Raw genomic sequence first — 9,300 nt, 5'->3', positions numbered from 1 at the left:
GGTCCTCCAGGAGCACCTACAGCTAGTTCTACAAGAGGGTTAGTAAGCTGTTTTAAAGAGGAAAAACACAATTTTTAGCACAATTCTCGGGCTGCAGAGGTAGGTTCTTGGCATACCTCCATTGAATACCAAAATATGCTAATAGTGGTTTAGTTTTTGAGGAGAAAATAGAACTGTTGGGTGGAGGAAATTCATAAAAAAAATTGTTGCTTATTATTTAAAAAAAAGAAGAAGAAGAAAGTCTTTGTCTCTCTGTTTTTCTTCAAAAACTTGTCTCTCTATTTCCATAGTTGGTTTTCCAAGGAAGCATAAACAAAATGACAGGAGGTTTTATGAGAAGGTGAAGTAATTGATGACTCAGCAGGACAAGAAAAGGAGGAGGAAGAAACTAAGATAGAAGAGGAGGAGGATGAAGAGACAAAAAAGGAAGAAACAGAGCAAACAGAGTTGAAAAAAAAGAGACAAAAGGAGGAAGCTACATAGCCACAAGAACCTGATCCCCAACCCAGCACACCAACTGCTTGCAAATAATCCTGAAATTGACCCTAAGTATATCAATGAGCAGGCCCAGGCTATTGCACATTTTGAAGACATGGAAAGATTACTTAGGGAAGACTATATTCATGCTTGTATGAGGAGGTGGAACACTCTCCCCCATAGTCTACAAATCAGGGATTATCACTCCCCAACAAGGATGAAAGGAGCATTAAGGAGAGTGCCTCTATACAATTACTCAATGTAGAGTTTGAATACCAATTGGATTGGCCTCAAATTGAGTCCTCCACTGCTGCTAGGCCTACTTGAAGGTGTAAAACAGGAAGAAGAACAACAACAATGGGAAGAAGTGGACAGAAAGGCAGGATTCCATGATAGGGAAGAGGATCTCACATTAGAGGCATGGGATGTCCGGGAGACCATCAGGGCCATCAAAGATGAAGAGATTGACTAGTTGCTCAGAGGATGAGCAACACATTTAGTAGGGGGTGATGATGAGCCCCATAAATGGGTAATTATATGGGATCATTTGACCTCCTAACTTAGCTTAATCCACCATTCTCATTAGTTTATTTCATGTTTTTTATTATATTTATGCTAATAGAGTGAATTGGGTTAGTCATATGCCATGAAGCCTAATGTGTGCTTTATGCAGATTTTTGGTCAGTTTTGAGACAAAGTCAAAGGTTTAATGAACATTTGGTAGCCAATATTCAAGGAAAACAAGGGAGAGCATTTGTAGGAGAGTGTCCCCCTCATTTATGACCCCCTACTTTGAATCCTCCTTCAAAAGGCTCGGAGCACAAGCAGCCACATCATTGCATCAAAACGGCAGCCGAGTAAGTGAAGAAGAACTGTTGTCTATCTCTAGTCTTGGGAGCCAAGATTCCTTGATTTTAGGAGATTTGTTGGGGCTCTAGTTGTATAAATAGGGGGGCTTAGGGCCTCATTAGTTTAGTTGGATGTTAGTCAACTTTTCGCACTTTTGTTGCAGCTCTTGCTCAGCTCATTTCGAGTTTACTTTTGTGAACAATTTTATGTAATGTGACTATTATGTTGATAATGAAGATGAAATCTTTTCTAAGCCAGCCCTGAGTTCTTCCAGAGGGCTGAAGCTCTTGGGTTAGGGCCCAAGCCAAGCTACCTAACACCTCTTGTTTTTTATTCATATGTTTTGTTTCAGTTCATGAATTAGTTGTTGTTAGATAGATTTTATTTTCCCTTGGTTAGAACAGGTTGCTTTTGGTGATTTACATAGCTGTTTCCATTTTAGTTTGCTGGAGTAGGTTAAATAGTGATAGGAAAAGATACAAAAAGGCCATCAATAGAGCATTGACCTCCTTTCTTCCCTTTGGGACCATGAGTTGAGGTCAAGACACTCTTGCTACCACCAAAAGCATAGTTTTTCCTTCTCAGTACAATTTCTAGTGTTATAGTTTGATTTAGAGGTTAATGCTTTGCTTCAGATCCATTTTTCCATACTCATCTATGTTTCTGCAATAAATCTCTTTCAATTCTTTCCTTTCCATATAGCATTGTTCAATATTTTAGTTTCCTAGATGAGAATTTAGGTTAACATGAGATATAATTATGTTTTTTGGTGCAGCTAGTTTCTTTGCTTGCTCAGTTTCAAAGTTTGATTTGCAGCTCTCTTGCAGCACACCTGTGCTCCTAATAAGTCAATAAATAAATCATCACCATCTCTCTTTGCTACATGTTCCACAAGTCATTCACAGCCCCTCATCAATCTGCCCTAATTTTCTACACTTTTCTCATGAACTTTCCTCTCGTCCCTTAAACAAGTCCAACCATCATTCCCTTCCCTAATCCTCCTTGATGAACCTCAAACACCTTAACACATCCTTCTAGCCACCAGCTACCCTTTCCAACCATTTTCCCACCTTCAAAACCTATAAAACATCTCTCGGCATCCTCCTATAGATCCTCCTGTAGATCCACCGCAGCCTCCTGTAGAAATTCCTGTAGGTGACTTTTTGAAGTCCGATTGTAGGGAAAGCCTATAGAAGGTTTCCAGAGGCCTCCTAGGACCCCTCCACACCTTCCTACACCTTTGAAAATTCCAAAGTCACCCTCCATCGCCACCTAATCACTACCACATCCACAAACAAATAAATTACATGCATGACAATTTCACATAAAATACATAAAAATCCAAAAAGATGTTTTTTTCTCATTTCCTTCTAGAAATAGCTTGAATAGATGTAGTTTACTTCCTCAGTAGGTAATGGCATTCATTTCATAGGTTTTCATCTCTCTTTCTGCAAAAGTAGGGTTAGTTGGTAAATTAGGGTTTGCTAGGTTTTGCTTTACATTCCAGTCTTCTTTCTCTTTCTGCAAGTAGAATAGCCTCTGTAGAGTGAGCTTTCCTTTCTTTCATCACATTTAAAGCTTATTCTGGAATCCATAGAAGTTGGCTTGAGATTCTAGTGATCCTGCACTAGTTGACCAAGTGACAACCTACAATATGAACTAGTACTTGTGCATACAACACCGTCGCTTCCAAGTTTGTTATGAACTACAGGGTTGATAAAAGTAAAGTAGGAAGCCCCAGGAGTTTCAGCATTATTGCTGCAATACTGGTGCTCACCAAATAGCATGAAAGGCTTTAGCCTATCGAATTTTCAATTCTCCAAAGAGCATATTATTGTCCACAAATTGTTGGTGTGTCGCTGAGAGATCGGCTTCAGGGGTCTTTCTCCTTTTATGTGACCCTTTCACTTTTCCTCGTGAAGAAAATGGCCCAAGTCTTCTATTGTGATAATAAACAAGAATGGGGATAAGGGATCGCCTTACCTCAAGCCTTAGATGGAGAAAAATTTCCTTGAGGGAGATATGTTCATAGGAATAGAGAAGAAAGGGCTTGTTACCATGCATTTGATCCATCATATCTAGTCTTCCAAAAATACAATGGTTGCGAGCATCTCAAAGAGGAATTACCAATTTAAGTGATCATATGCTATGGATAAGTCTAGTTTCATTAGCATCCCTAACCTTCATCGAGCTTTCAAAGAGTGAAGTATTTCCTGAACCAATACTATGCCATCAAGGATTTGTTGCCCCACTACAAATTTTGTTTGTTTCTACCTAATTATGAGGTTCAAAAGGGGTTTTAATCTACACATCATGATAGAGGAGATAATCTTGTATATGACGTTGCATAATTCTATAAGTCTATAATGAGTTGGGTTATCAGCCTCATGTTATTTTGGAATCGGTGCGAGAAAAGTTTCATTCATCATTGACCAAATATGTTGTTTCCTACGTGCTTCTTCAACCAATGCCAAAATATCTACCCCAAGGAACGACCAATAGGCCTTGTAGACTTTTTCAATATACCCATCTAGTCTCAGTTATTTATTATTCGACATCTCCTTTATTATGGACTCTATTTCCTCCATTGATACCAATCACATTGAGGCTTCATTTTTCTTTATATATATTAGCTTTGGTATTACATCTGTGATCTAATTGATAGCTTCTCTACAATCCTGGTCCCCCTCCTTCAAAATATTCAAAGAAGTTCCTCTTACATGCCCCTGTGATCAAGGATTCTCTCCCCATAGCTAGTGCATAAGGAGTTGATTTGATTTTGGCATCTATGGTTTAGAATTGAACGATGAAATAATTTATTTTTCCTTTTGCTCTCTTTCAACCATTGGATACGTGAATTTTATCTCCATAGTCTCTCTTCTTGTTTATTCCTTTCTTCTATTTCATGTATGATTATTACTTCCTCTATGGCCATACACCCTTATATTCCTTCTCTTATGATTTGGCTTTGAAATTCCTCCATTTTTTCCTCCAGTTTCTTCTTTTCCTATACCACATCGCCAAATTCTTCTTTGTTCCATGATTTGATTTTAAAATTCAATTCATTTAATTTCTTTTGGAATCACTCCATCAAGCTATTTCCTTCAACCTCTATTTCTCCACACCATTGTTCAAGATTATTCACAAATCCTAGACTTCTTGGCCAAAAACTTTCGAATATGAATGGGTAGTTCTTGGGAACTTCTTTTAAGTCAATTTCTAGTTGGATGGGTCAGTGATCTAAGCCCATGCTGGGCAGAATCATGGCTTCTAGAAAAGCATATTTATTTAACACATCTTCTAATATAATAAAGTGGTCCAACTTGCTTGAAATTTGATGTTGTACACCCATATGGTTGCTCTAAGTGTGGATCCCATTGTGATTCTCAATGTCAATTAACTGAAGATCTAGGATTGTATCATTGAAGAGGGTTGACGTTGAATCCAACCTACACACCCCTCCTCTCTTCTCTCTAAGGTCATTCAGAAGACTTCAAATCGGTTGACTCGCCAACACATGCTTACTATCGGGTTCTTGAAGGGTTATGGGATTAGGCTATCATCGGCTCGGATAGGGAATAGAGAGGGAGAGGCTTCGGTTACAGGGATTCGACCCATTTCTATTATAGGAAGATTTCCGGTTCATGGCTTTGTCAGAGCTTTCTATCGTTCCCCTAGCTTTAGGTTGCACATATATGGGAGTAATCTTATGTATATGTGCATATCTGTGAAAGTTGTGCATATATGGACTCTGATATACATGGAAGTTACGCATATACAGAAGTCATATTATGTATATCCACATATACAAAAATTACACATGTACAAACGTTGAAATATTGAAGCATGCATATATGAATGTCACATATATGTGGAAATGCATTCACAAGATTAAAATTAACTATTTTTTGTTCTTTGTTTTATATGTGATTAAAAACAAAACTGAATCTTATTATTGCATTTTCATATGTTCTAAAACACCACACAGTCACTTAGGCATCATAGTAGAATACATAGTCACACATATGTGGAAGTCACAAATATTTCAATCGTCTAACTATTGATTGAACAATGCCCAATGGTGCAAAGTGGAAGGCTAGGGGATTTCTTCCTAGAAAAACACCTTATGACATAATTAAATCAAAGCTATTCACATTACATAAACATAAGCTCAAAAATAGATAAAACCTATTTGTAATTTTTTAAATATAAACTTATGTTATATGATATGATATTGGATTATATAATATTGGATTTGTTTCAAACAATACACTTATAATGTATTAGTAGTTTATTTATTTAATTTCTAGGAATCGTCTTGCCCCACCTTGCAAGGGAAATTTCGAGAATCAACTTGCACCGTCTTACAAGGGTGATTTGGGGAATCGCCTTGCTCTGCCTTGTAAGGGCGATTCCAAGAATCGCCTTTCCACACTAGGCTAAGGGCGATTCTGGGAGTCGACTTGCCCCACCTTACCCCGGGCGATTCCAGGAATCGCCTTTCCCTGCCTTGTCCTGGGCGATTCCAGGAATCACCTTGCCCTGCCTTGCCCCGGGCTATTCCAGGAATTTCCTTGCAAGGACGATTATGGGAATGACCTTGCCCCACCTTTTCCCAGTTGATTATGGGAATGTCCTTACCCAGCCTTGCAAGGCTGATTCCAGGATTCACCTTTCTTGTCCTTTCCTCAACTGATTCCAGGAATTTCCTTGCCCCTCCTCGCCCCAAGAAAATTTGAGAATCGCCTTGCCCAACCTTGCAAGGGAAATTCTAGTAATTTATTTACCTCGATAGAGTAAGGGTGATTCCGGGAATCACCTTGCATTGTCGGGGAAAGGGTGATTATAGGAATTTCTTTGCCTCACTTTGAAAGGGAGATTCTGAGAATCTCCTTGCCTCAGTTTGCAAGCAATACTCTAGGAATTTCCTTACCCTACATTGCCTCGAGCAATTCCAGGAATTGCCTTGCCCCATCTTACAAGGGAAATTATGGGAATCGCCTTTCCCTGCCTTGCAAGGGCATTTCTGGGAATAACATTGTCCCATCGGGGTAAGGGTGTTTCCAGGAATCACCTTGCCTTGGGTGATTTTAGGAATCACCTTGCCCCACCTTGATAGGGTGATTCTGGGAATCAACTTGTCCCACTCTTCCCCGAGTGATTTCGAGAATCACCTTTCCCTACCTTTGAAGGGCGATTACAAGAATCTCCTTGCCTCACCTTTCCCAGAGCAATTCTAGAAATCGCCTTGCCCCATGCATTTCTGGAAATATTCTTTCCCTGCCTTGCAAGGTAAATTCCAAGAATCACCTTGTCTCAGCCGATTTCTAGTATCATCTTTCCCTGCCTTGCAAGGGAGATTCCAAGAATCACCTTACACTCCCTTACAAGGATGATGAAGGGAATTTCATTACACCCCCTTGCAGGGATCATTTAGGAAATCACCTTTCCCCACCTTGTAATGGTGATTCTAGGAATTGCCTTACCTCGCATTGTTCTAGGAATTGCCTTGCCTTGTCTTGCACCGGGGGATTTAGGCAATTGCCTTGCTCCACCTTGCCTTGGGCAATTCCAAGAATCACCTTGTCCTGCCTTTGCAAGGGAAATTTTGGGAATCACCTTTCCCCACCTTGCAAGGGAAATTTTGAGAATTCCCTTACCTCTACTTACCTCAACCAATTCTAGGAATTGCATTGCCCCACCTTGCAAGGGCATTTCCGAGAATCACCTTGCCCCACCGAGGCAAGGGGTCTTTTGATAATTGACTTTCCCTATCGGGGAAAGGGTGAGGGATTACTAGAATCTCCTTGCACCCACTTGCCCCCACATGACTCGTTGAACATGATTTATGAATATTTATGCATAGTTAGTTGTTTTAAGTTGATGTTGTCACTATGAGTGTGATTCCACAAACAAATTTTCATGCTACAAGTGTCACCACAGTGTCATCATCAATTGAATACATGTCGCTACACAATGTAGCATCTAAATAAATCTTAGGAGCAAGTGCTGATGATCCGCTTGAAGTTACAAAGTCCAATATTCCTATATATGTGAACACTCGGTGTTTTATTGACATGACGATAAAGGTTACTTGGAGAAAGATCTACAACACGTTTATGCAGGAGACATTCCTTGAGGACTTAGAAGATTTGAATGCATATATAAACATTAAGAAGTACAGGATACACAAGATCGCATGCAAATACCCGGTCATGCCATGTGTTGAAGCTATAAAATGGATAATTACGCATATGGATGACCCACACCTTGTGTTATGCAGTGAAAGTGGCAGACACATTGCCACATATTATGGTGAGGATATGCTGATGTAGTCTAAGATGCTCAAGCCTAATGAATATGAAAATGATGCCTTTTACACAAGATGGCATAACCTCGACACGACCGATGTTATCAAGCAATGGTGTCGAGAACCCACCAAGTTTCGCCATCTCCCAACAATAGTTTATTTGACAAATATCTTAAGATACATATATTAGTATTTGATATTTATGTATTTTTGGATGTTTGGGCACAAGAACATTGAAGTATTCCATGAGAAATGGATATATACACTCAATCTAGTGGTGAACCATGGAAAAGATTTTAACTGGAAAAATATATTATCGTTTGAGTTGCAACGACAGGTGGTATGGGTCAAAGTATCTTTGCAAGCAATCAAGCTCCAGAATTTTACATATCTGCATAAATCTTAAACAATATTTGTGCACGATATGCATTCCTCAGGTTGTATTGGAACTGGAATCCTAAAGAAAATTTCTCAATTTATGTCAACTATAGGGTGTTATATCAGAAGGAAGCTTCATAGGCGCGTATGATGAATTGGCCAAACACTTCTTTGCAAACATTTTTTGCCTGATATTCAAGACTGGTCCAGCATGCTTGATAGATCAAGTGAAGGAGTATCTTCAATATATTGCAAACTAGTTTTCATCTCCTGAGGGAACTTACATCAAATGTTTAAGGCATCAAAAGACCCCTCAACTTATTTCAGAATATGTGACAAACAAGGTGGTCATGCAGGAGGTGACAATTCAGTCAAACAAGGGACTATCAGGAACCCTTTACAGGAGGAAGAAATCCACTTGGCCCATATTTCCATTAAGGATAAAATTATATGAATTAAAGAGTCACTAAACATTGGCAGCCAAAAATGAAGAGTTGAACAACCTACACTTCACGGCAAAATATTTCCATGCATATGATCCTAGGTGAATTGACAGGAAGCATTATGAAAGGATCGAGAATAATACAAGATATTCATAAATATGTAGACGAGAGGATGAAAAGATAAAGAACTGGTATAATTCCAAAATGAAAACACATCTAGCCATAAATAACTATTCACCTCAAAATCCTCCAACTTAGGACTTGTAGGAGAAGGAAAAGGAGGACGAGGAAACAATACCTCAAATAAAGAAGTTAGCTCCTAGGAAAAGGACAGGTACTTATCAGGTGAGAGAATTAGAAAATAGAAATTCGGTCTTTAAATATAGGAGCTACACAAATAGAACCAAAGAGGAGAGAAGGAGAAGAAGAAGAAGGAGAAGAATAGGAGAGAATGAAGCAGGATGAGTTGCTTGAGAAGCAACTGGTAGAAGAAGAAGAGAGGAGATAGATAGAGGAAGAACAATAGAGGTAGTATCAGGAGGAGGAAGCAACACAAAGGCTGGAAGAAGAAAAAATGACTCATGAAATCGAGTAGGAGAAGTATGATGAAGAAGAAACCATCCATCCCGTGGATGATTAGCCCAATATTCCAGGTGAACAACCACTCACAGGAGGAGATCTTCCTTTTGGAGAGATGGGGATTACACCTCCACGAATATAAAGATTCATAGATTTTTGTAATGTATCATTTGATCATCTGAAGAAAAGGATCATGCAACAAAGGCATAGGTACTTTCCCAATGATCCTCAAAACCCATTCTTAGTAGTGATGAAATAGGTGGT

Source organism: Pinus tabuliformis, chromosome 5_2, assembly GCF_031772625.1.
Source record: "Pinus tabuliformis cultivar Carrire ecotype Pingquan chromosome 5_2, CPIR1, whole genome shotgun sequence".
NCBI lineage: Eukaryota > Viridiplantae > Streptophyta > Pinopsida > Pinales > Pinaceae > Pinus > Pinus tabuliformis.
The sequence above is the reverse complement of the archived record's forward strand: the minus strand, read 5'-3'. Positions refer to the sequence as shown.